This window comes from Heloderma suspectum, chromosome 1, assembly GCF_057233095.1.
Source record: "Heloderma suspectum isolate Gila_16-S chromosome 1, 16-S_ref, whole genome shotgun sequence".
Lineage (NCBI taxonomy): Eukaryota > Metazoa > Chordata > Lepidosauria > Squamata > Helodermatidae > Heloderma > Heloderma suspectum.
The window spans coordinates 130519485-130539335 of NC_139458.1; the positions used below are offsets into that span (position 1 = coordinate 130519485).

General features: G+C 45.4%; 1 protein-coding gene across 2 annotated transcripts in view; it reads left to right on the forward strand.

Moving 5' to 3' along the window:
* Window positions 1-19851, forward strand: part of C1H11orf24 (chromosome 1 C11orf24 homolog) — a 38447-nt gene that overhangs the window by 6192 nt on the left and 12404 nt on the right. For both annotated transcript variants that reach the window (XM_084857460.1, XM_084857469.1), the window contains exon 2: window positions 3409-3459. The gene's annotated coding sequence lies outside the window, so the exon portion shown is untranslated. The remainder of the gene's footprint in view (window positions 1-3408; window positions 3460-19851) is intronic.

The following is a 19851-nucleotide window of genomic DNA, read 5'->3' on the forward strand; positions in this document are numbered from 1 at the left end:
CCTGAAATTTAAGGGACCTTTAGAAGCAGCCTCTGATGAAACATGAGATGTTGGGGGGTGGGGTAGTGACTTGCAGAAGTGCATACTTGAGCCTGCCAAAGGGATTCTGGGGACCAGCTCAGTTCTCCTAAATCAACTGTCCTTCTGTATCTTGTCTCACACGCCCCTTTCCTCAAGGAAGGCTTTGCAGGGAAAAGTTCTGAACTGCCATCGCCTTGCCTTTTCTGAGCCTTCTGTTATGATAACTCTCCCCATGTTCCCATCCCCATACTGCCTTTTTCCTCACACTCTCAACCCACCGCCCCCGTACAGACATCTGTGCTTGCCTTTCTTTCTGCCATCTAACCAGAGGCAGGCTGCCACTAGGAATGGGAGGGTGGCACCCGACCTGTGTTCCTGACCTGTGTCACTACCCTACAAGCCAGCTGAAATTTTAAGAAAGGAACCCTTCTCATGCTGCTGCATACACGTCCACATCCACTGACGAGTCTCACTTGGAGTCAGGCAAATGTGGCTTCAGAGGACTGCTTCTGTGGTCCTTTATGGGTCAGACACAACCCCCTTCAGCCCCCGTGTTTTGAACTCGTGCTCTAGTTGGCGCCCTCTGCTGTGACCCGTTGACTCTGCTTAATGTTAGCTGCTCTGCTCTTCACCACATGTGCCCCAGTGGGTACCAGCCGCCACTGCATCTAACTAAGAGCACAAGCTCTCGTGTCGTGTCACTCCAGCTCCCAGCACTTTGACCTTCGTGCTAAAAATATTAATGTTTCTAATTTGTGTATGTATTTTGTTGCTTTTGGCCTTTTATATTCAAATCGGATGCTTTGCCCCAGTATTCTGAAGGCTCTTCCGTTTTAAAACGCTGAGTGAAGCTCTTCTACTTTATATGCATGTATATAAAATAAAATAATTAAATGAAAACAAAGTTCTTCATAGAACTGTTTAGAAGGAAGACATTGGTCTGCATAATGGAGACATTACATGAGTACGTATAGGTCCACATCTGTGTGATGCTTGCCACTGCCAGCACCTCCCGCAACCACTCATTGAGGGTGTTCAGACAATTGCGTAGGTAGAAGAAGCCATTGTGGCTTCTCTGTCCGCCCCCGTGCGTGCTGCATGCGTGACCGTCATTTGCATAATTGCCCATGCGGGTTAGCGTGTTGTTTGAAGCCAGCGTGCAGTGGGAGTGGCGTCATACCCACCCTACAACCCCTACTGTAAGTCATGGGTTGTAGGGTGGGTACAAAGCTGCACCTGCCACACCACATGCTGGGTTTGGATGACACACACCCCGGGCTTCATTGCGGGGAATTATGCAAATGGCAGTTGTGGGGGTGGGGGGGGAGAAGCCACAATGGCTGCTTCTCCCTACGTGATCGTCCGAACCTAATCATTGTTTCAATAATTACCCAGTCATTCATCTGTGATTTCACACAAATTTTGCTCCTATGTTTAGGCATGCCAGCAGTGTTCTCTACCTGGCTGTGCCTGCAGCCACCACCAAAAAAATTTTATGTAGAACTCGGTTAACTAGAAGTGGTAGGGAAGTTGTTTCAGGGTGGATAATAAGTGATAATTTTAGTGGGTTTTTAAATGTAAATCGGATTTTAAAAAAAATTAAATTGCATTTTTTGATTTAGAAAAAAAGTAAGTAAAATACTAAATTTCTCTCTTAAAAAAATAGTTACAATTAAATTTCATCATAAATATGATAAACCTAAACTAGAGTCTCATAAAAATGAAGTTACCCACTACTCAAACATGGGCATTAATTTCAGCGTTTCCATCTCATGAAAGCAGCTCTGTGCAGCCTAACTACCAGTTCTTGCTTCTTGAAAGTTCTGGGCTTGTAGGGTAGTATTCAGTGTTAGTCCTCCTTAGAGCAGACTCATGGAAATAAATAGATCTTGAATTAGTCATGACTAACTTAAGTGCCATTCATTTCAATGGGTCTACTTTATGTTGGACTATTATTGACTCCCACCCGGAGGGCACAATCCTATTGGGATAGGTGGCTGCCTCCGAACCCGGAGGCGACTGCCTATCCAATGCAGGGCAGGAGTAGTGCAGAGGGGATCGCCCCCTCTGTGCTTCAGCTGCCCTACATTTGTGGCTAGCCGTGGGAAGTCAGAGCAGGGTGGTGGTGGACGCTGGACAACGCATAGGAAGCGTCAGAACGGCACTTCTGCCCTTCCCGCCCTGGCATGCCCCCAGGAACACCCCATTTTCGCTGCTCCGCACTCCTCTTCCGAGTGGGGGTAGGCAGCGCGGGAGTGAGTGGAGGTCAGTTCTCAGGGAGCCAACCTTGGAGTGCGGGCACCGAGGTCAGTTCCCAGGAACAGACCTATGGCCATCTAGCCGCTGACTAGCGGCCATAGGATTGCGCCCTTATTTTCTCTGACTGAACTATTGTGTGCAAAGACACAAGCTAGATAGGATTGTTGTTCTGTGCTTATGTGGTGGTGGAGCTGGGCCAAGCAAGGCGGAATAGTTAGGTAAGACAGAAAGACAATATGATAGGGTGAACAAAAACAGGTGCTTAAAAGATTTTTTTAAATCAGATTTTTAACATTTTAAATTGGATTTTTGCAGCCTAGTAACTGTCAGACCTTGCTTTGGCCTTTCAGTCATGGGCATTTCATGTTTGTTTGCTGCTTTGTTTTTTGTGAGGGCAAGGCTGGCCTGAGATAGAGTGAAACAGAAAAGATCAAGACTGGAAAGAAAAACAGAAGACAAAACTGTCCAGTGTGCATTTTCCTGTATTCTCATACTAAGTCTGCAATCCTGTACCCACTTTCCTGGAAGTAAGCCCCATTGAACTCAGTGGAACTTATTTATGAGGAGACATGTATAGGATTGTGCTGTGAACCGCAAACTTTCATGGGTGCTGATCATAAGAAAGACTTTATATGGGAATATCTTAAAGGGATTCTCTCTATAGGTAAAAAAGGAGAGCATGCAAAATACATACAGAAAGACATAGAAATGCAAAGCCTGCTTGCAATAAAGAAACCGTGTAAATAATTTCTTGTAGATTAACATGGCTTAGTTGTCAGATTTGTACCAGGAAATATATGAAAAAGTTTGAGTAGGAAACTTTATTAGGTTAGTGATTTAAGTCTACCTTTTTTCTTCTTGATTTAAATGTTTTCTTCCTGAAATTAAATCAAATTTCATTGATTGAAATCAACCCACCCTGGGTTGTATGCCTACTTTAGGGAGCTTCTGATTATAAGGAGTTCTCTACAAGTGCAACGTCTTTGTCATCTTTTGTAGCATTATTTTGGTTGTCAACTAAACGTCAGCATTAACTTATTTTTCCTCCTCCTCATTCTGGTTTGCAATGAGTGAAAAAGCCCTCTGCAAGGGCTGACTTGTGTGTTTTCTTCTTTTTCTCTGCTGCAGGACTGATGGTTCCTTCAAGAATTGAGAATGCCTTTTGCAAGTGCTGATATGGTAAGTGCCTGTATCAGGTTGTTTTGCAATGCAAATAAACTTGTCATGAGCATTGGAGAACTTAAACCAGGAGACCCTTGGGGCCCATTATGCGATCCCTTAAAGAAGACCACATATTTGGTTAGGGAAGTTCCTACTTGTCTTGACAGGGGCGGGAAGGTACTCTGCTCAACCAGGTGTATCAGCTTGGAAAGGCTGGTATGAGGTGTGGGATAGAGAACCCACACTAGGGACTGCTTTACGTACTTACAGACATTTCTTTATTTTATTTCTTTTTTAGTAGTACTTCTATCCCGCTTACTATAATAAAATCCCTAAGGAGTTCTAATGTCAGTTTCCCACATAATGCACATTCAACAGGGTGACACAGCCAATCCCAGCTCTCGTGGTGTAACTGTATGATGCAGATGTGTTCAAACACGCACTGATGGGATAGATCCAGACTGACTTTTCCACAAACAGAAGGCCTCCTTCGGTATGCATAAGGAAGGGATGCTCAGCATTTTTGGATTGGTGGACACATTCGAAATCTTGAGAGTGTGTTGTGGCTGCCATTGGGGCTTGCCAGTTCATAAAATGGCTGGCATGGTGGGAAGGGCCAGTCACAAATCGCTCATTTCCCAGAAGGCAAACTGGTAAGACTAAAAGAAACTACTTAGCTTCTTTGGAAAGTAAAAGGCAGAGGTGAGGGTCTGATCTCTAGAACACAAAATCACTCTTTTGAACCCAAGTGGAGATGATGCTGGAGGGCAGCACTTTGCTCTGCAGCATGCCAGTGTCCCGGCTTAAAAAATAAAAACAATCTTAAGAAATGAAATAAAAATCAGGAGGGGCACTGAGCACGGCGGGCACCAAGAAAGGTGTCTGCATGCACATGGGAGAGCCCAGGCATAAGGGCCTGAGATACAGTGGGGGCTTCTGCTGCAGGAAGGAGGGGAGGGATTTTTTTTTTTTTTTTGCAGATTATTCCTCCAACCTCCTGTACCACCTCCCACACTGTTCTGGAGGGCCCCCCAACCCTCAGGAGCAGCATTTCAGGAAGCTGTTGGAGGGAGGAGGAATTGGCAGCAGATGTGGTTGCAGAGGGTTGTTTCTCCAGAGCTCCACAATTAAGTTTGTGACATGCATTACTCACACTTTCACTGTTCTCAGCAGGAGAGGAGGGATTTACTATGTCTCTCCTGCCCCCGTTGGCCTCCAAAATGTGTTCCCCAGGAGCCTGCAGCACAACAGGCTGGCTGAAGGTTCACCCTTCCCCTACTATGCCATGAGCAGAGAGAAAGAGAGGAACACCAAGTGAGTTGCAGAGAATACACTTCACCCAAGGCTCACTCAGCGACCTGGTTAACCCACGATTTGTGGGAATGTGCGCTGCACGTGAGCTGCTTCCAATTTGCATAAATGTGATGTCAGAACCTGGACACTTTGGGTTGTTTATGGGTTAAACACCTTGGAGTTAATGTAAGATTTGTTAGGTTAACTCTGGATTGTTTAACCCTTAAACAATACAGAGTATCCGGGTTCAGATCTCATACTGACAACCTATGAATGTCACGCTGCCAGCCTACGTACAAGGCGTTCGTAGGTTGTTCATGCAAACTGGAAGTGGCTTGTGTGCATTCCAGCAAATTGTGAGTTAATCCATGATTTGCCACCATGACATGCCAACTGCCCATTGGATATTATTTCCTTATCTATCTCGGGTATTGTTAGGCTTGATGGCTGTATGTATGTATTTCATATTCCACCCTGTAACAAAGTTCTGAGTGCCTCACACAATAGAACAAATTAAAAACAAAACTATAATAAAAATCTAAAATGCCTGGGAGAAGAGAAGTACCTTTGCCAGGTGTTGAAAGGACAGTGTGGGCACTAGGCAAGCCCCCCTGGAGAGGGCACTCCGAAAGCAGGGTGCCACCACTGTGAAGGCCCTCTCTCTTGTAGCCACTTGCCTAACTTCATTTGGTGGGAGCAGCTGGAGGAGGGCCTCTGAAGATGATCAAAGGGCCCAGGGCAGATGCATATGGGAGGAGATGTTATTTTAGATCAAGGGTACAGGACCTTTCAGTCCAGGAGATGAGGGGTACAGAACTTCTTCCAGTCTATTTCAGAGAAGCTTGGCTTATTTCAGTGGTGGGTGGGGGCTGAAGGCAAAAGGAGCATGACCTATGTCAAAGGGGCTGGTCCAAAAATATCAAAAATACCAGCGTATTGTAGCTTCAAGCTCTTACTGCCAGCAACTCAGTTTGAAAGGCATTTCAAACTTTTAGACTGGGGGAAGGGACTACACAAAAAGCTGGGAAACCATCAAAGATTGGTGGTTGGAGAAAGGAGATGTGGCCATCTGGGGAATCCAGGCAGGCTGGATTTGGCTCGTGGGGCTGAGGTTCTGTGTCTCTGCTTTAGATGGAAGTAGGCAGTTCAGTGAGGCATCCAGCATAGAGCCAGTTTATGAGCAGCTCAGCCCCTCTTGCTCAGAGCGAGTTGCTGAGCCACAGGAAACCCTGTTGACTTCTTGTATCACCTGATCTTCACTGGACTGAAAAGCTCCATCCATCTGCACAGGCGGGCAGAGCACTGCTGTGTGAGTACCCTAAGAGGTCAGGCCAGAAGTTGCCTCTGCTTCCACACTGTCGTGGTGGTGCAGGGAAGGTATGAGGAGTTGAACTACAGCAGCAGTTTTCTCTCTGGATTATAGGTGGAAGAAGTCTGCAATAAACATGTGACTCTTAATCTATGTAAACAGACTGTAAAGCAAAGATGCAACCTCTGGAGCTCAAAGTGCACAGGCAAAGCCCTTGTCTGGAGGCTGTTCCTTTGGGACTGGGAGGTTTCCCTTCGCTTCAGAATTTGCATGTATGTTAATTTTAATAATTCAGACAAGCTTCTTTTTAAAAATGTTTCATTCGAGACAAGAATGCTGTACTTTGTAGCAACATAAAAGTGGTCCAGAAAGACTTTTACTACTTAATCTTATCCTAAGCCAAAGTAGGAGGAAACATGCATAACCCCAGCTAACCCATAGTTAATTAACCCATACTTAGTCAGGGCTGTGCAGGAGTGAGTACACAGCCTCTGCCTGCTCGCTGCTTCTGCTTTGCATTTGATCTAGAAAACAACCCAGGAATGCCCCGTTCCTCGGTTGTTCTGGGGGGTCACATGAACCTGGAGCTCGGGGTTGCTGAGGGGGAAGCAATCCAGAGTTTTAACCCATGATTTGTGAAACAACCCATGGTTGTTACATGCAAACCAAATCATAATCGCTTTAAAGCCAGCTCCATTTTTCCATTTGAAACCTGTAAATGGCTGAACTTACAGATTTGTCATGCACCTTCTCAACAAACCTTTCCCAACCAGGTGCCCTCCAGGTGTTCCCATTCTCCCCAGCCAGCTCAGAGATGATGGGGGTTGTAGTCCAGCACATCTGGAGGGCACCAGGTTGGGAAGGGCTGCTGTAGTGGCACATTTGCCTGTCTCATCAGCCTGCAGAGATTTTCCAGGAAGCTGCTACCACTGAGTAGATCCTTGGCATTGGCTACTGTGTCTTTCAGACATTTAATCAAGTGCACTTGGGTACTATTTTCTTTTCTAATGCTAGTTGGGTCTTGTGACTTTATAATGTGTATTAGCATTTTGTGAGTTTTTACAGTAATTTCAAGCACAATAATACAAAGCATACATGCTGCACTGGGAGACGTTTAAGTCTTCTGTAGGAATGCCTGTTACCCACATTCCTGGAGCCCAAAGACTTGAACAAAACAGCTGTTCTTGCATTGGGGAACATCCAGTTTTTATGCTCTCCTCATGCCTTTTCTTTGGCAAAACATCCACCACAGCCCCTACAGTTCTTGCTTTTTTCCTCTGTAGTGATTGGAGGCACTGAAAATTTTTAGTACACTTTAGAATGTGCAGCTATTTTTTTTAACATGTAGAATTGAATTAGGGCCCCCAAACTGCATAGGAGTTGATGGAACTAGGTGAGCTTACCTCTAAAAATGTGCACATCATTAAATTTGCACAAAAAGGTAGATAGGCAATGACGGTGGCAAATTATCTAAACCTGTGCAAATAACCTTGAGGTATCAGACAGTCCAGTAGGGGAAAATATTCCAACAAGAGTAGTTATAATCCCTTCTCCCTTCTGTTAAGCCCAGTTTAAAAAACACAAAGCAGTGAGCTAGTTTTTGAGGGATTCTGTGAAACTCAAAAGCGACCTCACTTTGTGATGTTTAGTTGGTCCTAATAAAAGGGTATTTGATATCTCAGGAACAGTGTTGTATGTGGCTCCTGAAATGCATCTACCCCACCCCTTCCTCAAGAAGCACAGAGGGAGGTGTATATTTTATAATTGTGAGGAAGGTTCGTCTAAAACAGTGACTTGCCCAAGACTGTGCAGTGAGCTTCATAGCTGAGCAGGGATAACCCTGGTGCCCACAGTCCAAACTGTACATAAATACATTATGTACAATGTACAATGTACATAAAGGCATAAATACTGCCTTGCTGAATTGGATTGTAGCCAGCATTGCACATTTAATAGCAGTCAGCCAAATGCCTTTCGAACAGGGATGGGGAGCGTGTGGCCCTCCAGATGTTGTTAGACTACAACTCCCATCATCCCTCACCATTGGCTATACTGGCTAAGGCTAATGGGAGTTGCATCTGGACGGCCACATGTTCCCCACCCCTGCTTTAGAAGCTCACAGGCCAGGCACTGGAGGTGACATTCTTTCCCTAAACCGAAAAGTTGGAGCGTGTGGTGCATTAGCCAGCCACACCACAAAGAAGCAGGAACTGTTTTTGGAGTACAAGTGCACAGAAGCAGTGCATCTCTTGGGTGATGGCCTACGATGACATGAGTGCCGCATCCTGGATCTTCCCACCAAGACGCATGTTGGTCATTATTTTTATCCTCAAAACCTTTAATCCATTTCTTTTGCTTTTCAAGTTTTCCCCCATTTCTGTTCTTCCTCCCCCTGCCCCACCCAACAGCTGTATCAACATTCCATCATTTTTAAAGTGCAAGCTATGCAGAGCGTTCACGTCACTTTTGCAGATGCTGCTGTATCTAGACCATATACAAAACATCCACTTAATACTGCTACTTAACTCTAACGCAAACCTCTTCAGTGGGCCAGGAAAAGAGAATCTTTGAAGACAGTGGCTTTGATTTGCCCAGGGTTGTCAGGTTTAGCAGAGAGAGAGAGAGAGCGCATGTAGCTTAAAATGCACACAGCTGCTTATAGGTCAGAGAATGCAACTGATGCGCTGTAGGGGTCTGAACACTGTACTTTTCTGCTTTGCACATTGTATTTCAGAGTTATAGAAATGGCAGTTTATAGTTAGGCACTTGTCAAAAATATTATGAGCCAACTTGGAGGCTAATTCACAGATTTTTTTAAAGTGAAGTCAGGTTTTTCTAATGTCTTATTTTAATGGAGTAATTGTCTGGTATGGAATTTTGCGCCAACAGCAAGCTCTCTGTGTGTAACACAATGCCCTACTTGTAGCATTGCACCAGCATCATTTGCAAATCCAGCCTGTCACAGTAGCCCACCAGCCTGGCATGGCATCACTGCACAAACAACAGCCACTATCACTAAGTGTGGGGTTGCTGTACTGCACAGAGCCCTTTGGTACAGGAGCATGGTGAGGGCAGGGTTTGCAAGGTGACTTGCTTATGCACCATCCTAAGGACTTTACAGTCACCACAGTCCAGCTATAGTGATACCAGTTTTGCAGTCTACATGAAAGAGGTAGGCAACTCGGTGCCCTTTTGGGCTACAGCTCACATAATCCCTGACCATTGGCCATGCAGGCAGGGGCTGATGGAAGCTGTAGCCTAAAATATCCGGAGAGTACCAGGTTGGGGAAGACTGCTATATGTCGTTGAACAATAGGATTACCACTTTTATAACATAGACCTGGTTCGCATGTAACTGCAACCCATCAGTTCAACAACCCATGGATGGTTGTGCACGAGTGGGGATGAGTTACTTTTATTTTACTGCACAGCCCACGATTGGTTTCTTCGTAGGTTGTGGAGTGTGATGTCTGAACCCAGGGGCTAAACACCCCAGTAGTTAACCCCACTTGTGCATTCATCGGTTCTTTAAGCGATGAGTTGTTGTTACATGTGACTTCCCTAGATTGCTTCATGAAAGCTGTTTCTTTAGGTACAACTGTATCAGCTGCTTTGTGCAACAACAAAGCTGTGCATGACTTGAAAAGCATTCATGAACAATTCAGATAAATTCTAAAAGTATTACTAAGATCTCCAAATACATCTAGGCACAGGGAAGTTGGTAACATAGCACTAAAGCTTCAATTTGAAGCAGAGTTCCGTAGCCCAATCCTGTTTATGTTTACTTGGATAGGAGAGTTGCATCCAATGATTACCTGTTTTGATTCTTGAACTGAAAGTAGTGCTGGGGTGGGGGACACCAAAAATACATCCTGAAGGAAGAATGTTCATCTGTCTGCTGCTACTTGTGTTCAGTACTTATTGCTTATTCATATGCTTGTGGTATTTGTCAATTGTAAAAAGGAGTTGCTGTTCCTAGCTTTGTACTGGGCTCTTAGAGAAGCAAGTTAATTTTGAGAGTAAAGGCACCAGATTTCATCAGAAGCCAACAGCAACATGTATCCTTCCCATGATATCTACCTGTTGGGTTTAGGAACTGGAGCTCTCTGGGCCAGTTCCTGAGGGGTGTCATTTGGCCCTTCAGTTGCCAAACAAACAGCAGGAAGAGTATGGTGATACTGAGGTCTACTGCAGTGGAAATTTTGGAAAGGGGGGAGGGTCTTTAGTCCCATCCACTCCCCACTCTCACATTTCTTCTCAAAGTGACCCTTTGTAGTAATTGAAGTAATTGCTGAACAGAGCTGTAGGTTTATATTGGGCGAATCTAAGCAGCACACTTGCCAAATGGCTAAAACAACATCGAATGGTAAAATAAATCTGTTGGTGTGGCACAAGATTCTCTGTTGCTTTTGCTGAAGCAGACTAACATGTTGATGCCCTACAGTTGATGCCCTACAGTTGTGTAGCTGATTGATACCCTTTGAGCCTTGCAAAGAGAAAAAAAAATTGTAGGGAGATCACCTCTGTGTTTATAGCTTGCTTGAACACAGACTTCACCAGGCACCCCTGGGGATCTAGGCTTTGAATTGCAGCTTTTTAAAGTTCTGTTAATCTCCAGCAGTGTGTGAAAAGCAAAGAACTCCTCTTGTTCCCACATGGAGACTGTGCATTTACAATTTCGCTTGTGACTTTCAGTCATGATTAGGTCCTGGAAGGCAACAGTGCAGTTTCAAGGCAGATTTTTTATTCCCCGGAGGTGTTTGCATTGACAGATTGATCATCCAATCCTAACTTTTATGCTGAGGTGCTTGGCAATTCATTTTTCTTTATATTAAACTTAATTTTTTCAGATTTTCCAAACAAAGTGACATTTCACAAATGGACCTGCAGCCTAGTCATTTTTCATAGGGAAGACTTCAAAGAGCAATGCAGTCTACCATAGCCGCTTCTAGAATGGGTTGACACACAAAGGTGTGTGTGTGTGTGAGGGAGAGGGAGAGGAAGAAAGAAAGAAAGAAAGAAAGGAAGGAAGGAAGGAAGGAAGGCGGGAGGAGAGCACAATTTTAAACAAAATTAGAGCTTGACATTTGCAAAGCCTTATACACATCCTCCCTACCAAAATGAGTAGAGGTCCCATACATCTCACATACACAATCAGTGTTTTATTCCACTGATAGCATTGCACTGTTTTTGTTATAAGGCCGAGTCATGCTGTGTTCAGTCGTGCATGTGTGTGTCAGTTGTCCACCTCTATTTCATTCTTGGTGTAACTTAATTATTATCCTTTCCAAAATGCAACTTGTTTACATGTACTTGGGGAAATTATGAGTGTTTCTCAAGTTCTCTTGAGATCTCTTCTCAATCATCCCAGAATGCAGGACACGGAATAATGGGCTCAAGTTACAGGAAGCCAGATTCCAGCTGAACATCAGGAAAAACCTCCTGACTGTTAGAGCAATGTGACAACGGAACCAATTACCTAGGGAGGTGGTGGGCTCTCCCACACTGGAGGCGTTCAAGATGAGGCTGGACAGCCATCTGTCGGGGATGCTCTGAATTGGATTCCTGCATTGAGCAGGGGGTTGGACTCGATGGTCTTGTAAGCCCCTTTCAGCCCTACTATTCTATGATTCTGTGATTCTATGATTCTAAGTTTTCTACTTCTCTTGCAACCCTTTATGTATGGATTCATCTGCTGAGGAACATTTGCTGCATAAATGGAGTGCATTGCAGAGGATTCTGAGACCTGCCTTAAGACACATGCTTGCTTTTCTAGGCCTCATCGCTAACTTGTGTGAACTGACTGTGCCCTAGAATACATGCAGTGCTTTTTGGCAGCTACAACTGGTTCACACATAACGCTAACCCATGGAATGCTTTGTTGAATTCTGGGCTGTTGTAATGTGTGAATGCAGCCGAACCATGATTTGTTAACCATGAACAATCCAGAAAGAGAACCCATATTTTGTTGCTGGGTTCTGAACTCTGTTTTATTTGAACCATGGGTTGTCATTACATGTGAACCCAGAACTGTGGGTTGTTCATGGGTCATTTTGCCAGGCTACAGAGGAGGGGGCAAGAGCAGTTAAAAACACCAGCCACTCTACATGCCAATATTACAGTGCCATAAAGGCATTTGGGTTACCGGGAGAGAGCAGGTGAAGGAGGAGGGAAACAGACAACCCAGGGATTTGCCAAACTTTGGGTTGGGAAAAAAACATGGGTTAAATAAAACATGGGTCAGCATTACATGTGAACCAGGCCATTGTAGGGGAAGATGGTGATTTGCAGGCTTGCTATCTTTCTTTAAGGGAGGCTTGTCTGTCAGTTCTGATGATGTTCTCATTGAAGAACCCATGATAAGCTTACAAGGAACCCCATGGTACACTATAACCCATTTGATGTGTGTGTATGTGTTAATCCCCATGGTAGCTACTTCCAAGGGTGAGCAATTTGTATAAATGTGTCTCATTAATGTCTCCTGCCCAGCAATCACAGGGTTCATTGTAAATGGATGCTATCTGCTGTGTACCTACCAGGCTAGCACTTAGTCTCTCTTAAGAGATAACTTCCATGGAGAAAGAAGCAATTTAAAGTGACTAAATGCATGAAATCTATTTTTGAAGAACATCTCTCTGAAATTGAATTGACAGTAGGTCATCATATGTCACATTCTGTTTCAAAGAACACACACTCAAATATGAATTTAAACATACTTCCCACACTACCCACAGTCCAGTTGACTGCTGGAAAATGGAGTAAAGAGGTTCAAGCTGCTTTATTCTTGTTTTCTGTGCAGTCTGAGTCTGATCCTTATTTCGCCCTCCTTGAATTGGTAGGACAGTCCAAGTAATTCATAGGCTGTCCTCTGATTAACCTTTTCACAAAAAAACATGTAAGGGCAAGAAGTCTGTGTTGCTGAAACAGGATTATGGTGATTCTGGGAGCATGTAGATTAGGTGCTTCTTCACGACAACAATCACAAGCTTTTTTAAATAACACACTATATTAGTGTTAACCCTGTTCTGGGGGAATGGCCATGGCCAGGTAATCTAAGAAGGTAGAGTTCCATCACCAGTTTGCTTGCACCTGGTGAAACAATTGTGTTAGTTCACACCTGACTGGCTTGTGCTACAACTGTGATGGAAGCTAGAAAAAATACAGCCACAAAACCAAGATGGCAGCAGGGAAATGCAGTAGTGCCGTGGTGTGCTGTGTGGTGTGTGGTGTGGTCATGTGGTGGGGTTTTGTGGTGTGCTGTGTTCTTGTGGAATTGAACATCTGCTTATTTATAGTGGCAAATAGTGTCTAGAAAAACTTTAGTGGTGTCCCAGAAAGTTGCTTTTCATTGCTAAGAGGAGATCGCTTTAGTGAGGGTCTAAGGAGGCGAGTGAAATAGAAAGCAAAGGAAACTATGGTTGAGAAGGGCTTGGAAAGGCTGCTGAAGAGCCAGCTATTACCCAGCACCTGCATGAATGACATGTGCCAGTCTCTTCAGTTGCAGAGAAAATCTGCAAGGATAACTAAGAAATGCTTGAAATATAAAATCTTGCTGAAAGAACGCTAGATTAGTCAACGCTTGTTGACTAGATTAATTACAGTTGACTACATTAATTAATGTGATGTTTCTTTTGAAGGGTGCTGTAGGATGCTGTATCTGAGATGAGGCTTTGACGTTGATTTTTTTTTTAATTGGTCTGACTGTGGAAGGACCCTCTAGGTTACATGCCCTGGCCTCTCTCCCTTTGCATGTGTGCATGCTTATAGTGGTTGCTTGGTTTGGTTTAGCATACAGAGGTATATGTTTATAACTACACTTCAGCTACCACCTCTGCAGGGGAAACTTTGTTTTATGGGTTTACACCTTGGCGTTTAGAACAACATGTCACGAGGCAGCTTTAAAAAAAATAAAGAATCAATAACAATAAAATAGTACAGTACTTCACTCCAGTGGGAGCTCTCCTTCCCCCATGCAAATGGCAGTTGAGAGGATCCAATCTGGATCAGAACCACAGTGGGGGGCAAAGTTAAAGCTGTCCTACCTCCATGCCAGGGTTCCAGTACAAATTCATCCCCCTCCCCAATGCCTGCACTTTACTTTTAAAAAAGCCATTTGCATGCTTACTAATTGCAAGACTGATATCGCATCTAGTTTGGCCCTTACTGAAAAGGTGGTAGATGACATAAATCGGGTGGTAGTGATTTGGACCTGGAATGGGAAGGGACCAGATGACCAGTTAAACCCTTGTATGCCAGCCTCACCATACAAGATCCAGCACATGCTGTGCCGGGGTTGGAAAACAAGTTCATCACATAGTGGTGCTAACAGAGCACCATTTCCGATGCCTTAAGCAACAGAGTCAAAGGGCATGCTGTGGGGAAAGATGTGAAGAGGGGTTTCTCTGCTTAATCTATGATGTGCTAACCTGATGCCAAAAAAGGCTGCTCTTTGCATAGGGGGTTGGGAGACTCCATTTTTGTCAGGGCTGTGGTGGCAGGGCGGGTTCAGCTCTCCCTCTGCACCAGTCTGTGGTCCCAGTGCTGTTCAGCCTCCCCCATCCTGACATCCTGACGCAACATGCATATTAATTGCCTTCACACAACTAATGTTATTGGCCCTTAGTGTTTCCCCACAGCAAAGATAGGGAACTTTTTTATAGTCAAGGGCTGCATCTAATGAAGCTGATTGGTGGGAGATTCAGCGCATACTTAAACTATGGAATTTGCTACCACAAGATATAGTAATGGCCACCAACTTGGATGGCTTTAAGAGGGGATTAGACAAATTCCTGGAGGAGAAGGCTATCAGTGGCTACTGGTCCTGATGGCCATGCGCTACCTCCAGTACCAGAGGCAGTGAGCCTATGTGCACCAGTTGCTGGGGAACATGGGTGGGAGGGTGCTCTTGCACTCGTGTCCTGCTTGTGGGTTCCTGGTCAACAGCTGGTTGGCCATGCTGTGAACAGAATGGTGGACTGGATGGACCCTTGGTCTGATCCATCATGGCTCTTCTTATTTTCTTATGTTCCCTTGGGAAAAAGTGGCTAGGGGCTGCATTCTGGCTGGGGGCAGGGAGCCAAAACCCAAAATGAGTGGGTCAAAGCCAGCACACAAGCCCTACGCTTCTCATCTGTCCATGTGTGTGCGCCCACACAAACATGTACCCCATCCATTCCCTTTTTTTATTTACACAGAAACCCAGGCTGGCCTGAGACAGCTCACTGCAGAGCCGAGTGCACAACAGGGCGGCTGCCCAGGGAGTCTCTGCCTTCCCTGCTCTCCTCGTGCCCCAGGGGCAGGGGCAAGCTCAGAGGCTCCGCCATGGAGTGCAGCAACTAGAGTGTCTTTCTGAAGGACGCCACACCATTCTAACCACTGCACAATGTAGTTGGCCTCCATCCTTGCAAGTTGCTTGCATACCTGCCAGGGTTGCTCTCATTCTCCTTGCTAGAGCCAGACAGAGAGAGAGTGGGAGGCCAGTTATTCGCTGGTAAGGAGGGGGAAGGGGCTCAAGAAAGGATATGGGCCTTGGAAGAGAGGTGATGGGCCAGATGAAAAGGTCATAGAATCATAGAATAGTAGGGTTGGAAGGGGCCTACAAGGCCATTGAGTCCAACCCCCCGCTCAATGCAGGAATCCAAGTCAGAGCATCCCTGACAAATGGCTGTCCAGCCTCGTCTTGAATGCCTCCAGTGTGGGAGAGCCCACCACCTCCCCAGGTAATTGGTTCCATTGTCGTATTGCTCTTACAGTCAGGAAGTTTTTCCTGATGTTCAGCCGGAATCTGGCTTCCTGTCACTTGAGCCCATTATTCCGTGTCCTGCACTCTGGGATGATCAAGAAGAGATCCTGGCCTTCTTCTCTGTGACAACCTTTCAAGTACTTGAAGAGTGCTATCATATCTCCCCTCAGTCTTCTCTTCTCAAGGCTAAACATGCCCAGTTCTTTCAGTCTCTCTTCATAGGGCTTTGTTTCCAGGCCCCTGATCATCTTTGTTGCCCTCCTCTGAACCCTCCCCAGTTTGTCTGCATCCTTCTTAAAGTGTGGTGCCCAGAACTGGACACAGTACTCCAGATGAGGCCTAACCAGTGCTGAGTAGAGGGGAACTAGGACTTCCTGGGATTTGGAAGCTATGCTTCTATGAATGCAGCCCAAAATAGCATTGGCCTTTTTTGCAGCCACATCACATTGTTGGCTCATATTCAGCCTGTGATCGACAACAATTCCAAGATCCTTCTCTCTTGTAGTGTGGTTGAGCCACGTATCCCCCATCTTGTAACTGTGCATTTGGTTTCTTTTTCCCAGGTGCAGAACTTGGCATTTATCCCTATTAAATGTCATTCTGTTGTTTTCTGCCCAGCGCTCCAGTCCATCCAGATCACTTTGAATTTTGTTTCTGTCTTCCAAAGTATTCGCTATCCCGCCCAATTTTGTGTCGTCTGCAAATTTGATCAGCATTCCCTGCACTTCCTCCTCCAAGTCATTCATAAAAATGTGGAAGAGCACTGGGCCCAGGACTGAGCCCTGCAGTACCCCACTCGTTACCTCTCCCCAGTTTGAGAAGGTCCCATTGATGAGCACTCTTTGAGTCCGATTCTGTAGCCAACTGTGGATCCACCGGATCGTTGTTTCATGTAGCCCACTTTGAGCTAGTTTGCTCATCAGGATATCATGGGGCACTTTGTTGAAAGCTTTGCTGAAGTCGAGGTATATGATGTCTACAGCATTCCCACGGTCCACAAGGGAGGTTACTTGATCAAAAAATGAGATCAGATTCGTCTGGCAGGACTTGTTTTTGACAAATCCATGTGGGGTTCGAGTAATCACGGCATTGTTGTCAAGGTGCTTCCAGATGGATTGCTTTATCATCTGCTCCAGAAAGGTGTAGCAGTCTGTCGATTCTCCATGCCTGTCTTCATGCCTTTATTACTGTCCATTATGCTAGCACTAGCTGAGCCTTTCCCTAGTACGCACCCTCTTTCTCTGGGCAGATTAGGAAAGACCAGTCAGAATTGTGGGTTTTTTTAAAATAATCAGCAGCAAAGACATATGTTCTGCAGCCTTTGTAGGCCTGAGTTATGTGACCAAAAAATTACTGCTTAATTTGGGGCATGTTGGAAAGCTGTTCAGGGCTATTTATGGTGAATAAGAATTAGATCTTTCCAAAAACATTTCCACATAATTGTGCTACATGTAGAGGTACAGCTTTAGCTATAGGGGTACGTTGGACTCCACACAGGAGTTTGAAATATTTCGTGCTGCTAATACATTCTCCATTGTGGAGCCAAATTCCCGCACAGCCCTTTAGCTTCTCTTTCAGCACTGCTTGGCGACCCACAGGATCTCACCTCCTCCTGGTGCGTATACTGATTCTGCTTGTTCCTCAACTTGAAGCTTTTGTGGCTTTGCCTGTTCTGCAGGAGTAGGTCAGTTCTGTACTTTGAAAATGCATCTGGAGCCCTACTTAATATCGCAGCTGTGGACTGCACTCACTTTGTTATTTTTATTTTAGTTTTGTTGACCCTAAGTTCTATTTGGAAAAAGAGCCAAACTTGCCAACTCTATAAAAATCTTGAAAATGAGGTATGCAGTTAATGCAGCTGTTAATGTTTAATGCATTAACCGCATTAAAGCTGCGGTTAATGGCAGCTTGAGAACACCAGCGCCTTGCACATACAGAGTTGGATCCAGCGTTGCTTGAGCTAGTGCAGCGTGACCTCCCCGCCCCCTCCTTCTCCTTGCAGCCTCCCACATATGTCCCAAAGCTGCTCTGGAGGGTCCCCCCAACCCTCCAACAGATTTGGGGCACACGTTGGTCTGCAGGGAAGGGGAAAACAGTTCCGCTAGTCGATGACCAGCGTTGGATCCGACCTTATATATCTATATCTGAACTGCTTTCACACCTTGTCTTTATCATGCAACCATAAGGGTTGGAAACATTTTAAAACTGCAAGAATAAGATCCTAAAAGGGAGATGCTGCAGCTCAAGGGCACAGCATGTGCTTTGCATGTGAAAGCCTCCAGGTTTAATCCCTGGCATCGCCAGATAGTGCTGGGAAAGACTCCTGCTGTAAACCCCGGGAAGCCACTGCCAGTGAATGTAGACCAGCCTTCCACACCCTGGTGCTCTCCAGATGTTTTGGACTTCAGCTCCCAACAGCCCCAGCCAGCATGGCCAGTGCTCAGGAATGCTGGGAGTTGTAGGAATGCTGAGAGTTGTAGTCTAGAACATTTGGAGGGCATTAGGTTGGGGAAGGTTGCTGTAGACAATACTGCATGTTAGATGGACCAACGGTCTGACACCATATAGAGCCGCTTCCTACGTTACTAAGGGCCAGCTTCCACTACCCTGAGAACACTGAAATGCGGGCTACATTTGGGTGCATAGTTCCAGTCTGGTTTGCGACAGAATTGGCCTTGGTTGCCCTGATGGATGACCTCCTTTGGGAGAGCGACAGGGAAAGTGCAACTCTGTTACTTCTTCTTGATCTCTGAGCGGGTTTTGATACCGTTGACCATGGTATCATCCTGGACTGCCTCCGTGAGTTGGGAGTTGGAGGCACTTTTCTACAGTGGTTCGACTCTTACTTGCAAGATTGGTTCCAGAGAATAGCATTGGGTGACTGTGCCTCAGCCCCATGGCAGCTGAACTGTGGGCTACCACAGGGCACCATATTGTCCCCAATGCTGTTTAATATGTATATGAAGCCGTTGGGAGTGGTCATCAAGAGATTTGGGGCTAGTTGTCACCAACAGATGACAAACAGCTCTCTTTCTCTGTGACATCTGAATTGGGAGAGGCTGTGCATGTTCTGAACTGGTGCTTGTATACCCTATGGGTTGGCAGTTCCCAGGTCCAGGAATTGGGGTGTTTTCCTGTTCTGGGTGGAGCTGTGCTCCCTCTGAAGGAGCAGGTCCATAGTTTGAGGGTGCTCCTGGATCCACCTTTGTTACTGGAAGCCCAGGTAGCCTCGGTGGCCCAGACCGCCCATTACCAAGTCCGGTTGGTCTGCCAACTACGTCTGTTCCTGGATAGGGATAGCCTAACCACGGTGATCCATGCACTGGTAACCTCACAATTAGACTACTGCAACATGCTCTGTGTGGGACTACCTTTGCGCATGATTCAGAAGCTGCAGCTAGTGCAGAATGCAGCAGCTAGGGTGCTCACTGGGACACCTATGTGTTTCCTTTTCCTCATGTGCTCCAAATTTCATTGGTTCAGTGGCATTATTCCATTACAGCCTCTGACCATCTATTTGAAGCTTTTATAACATTTACATTTCACAATTCTGGAATGCCCACATGCAGTGTGAACTCAGTTTCTGGGCAGAGGCATGGTGTTAAGCCTAATTTTATCTTTGTAGACCGTTTGTTTGGCAGATATGGTTTGCTTGCTACTTTTGTATTGTCAAGGAGTGCCCCATTGTTGCTTCCAACTGTATGCCTCTGTGTACTTGGGGACAATTAAAACTGATGGCAAAGTTCTAATCCAAGGATTCATTCCATTCCATCTTAAGGCTAAAACATTTTTCAGACAGATATGCAGGGTTTAATACCAAGCCTTTCCCCCTTTAAACCCCTCCCCTAAAAATGCTTTCGTTCCCTTGGACATCCAGCTCCAGCAAGTTCTTTTAAAACTTTTTAAAAATTGCTCTGTGTCTTGTGAACATTAGAACATAAGAAGAGCCATGCTGGATCAGACCAAGGGTCCATCTAGTCCAGCATTCTGTTCACACAGTGGCCAACCAGCTGTCAACCAGGAACCGACAAACAAGGCATGAGTCAATGTTAACAAAAGTTGGGTC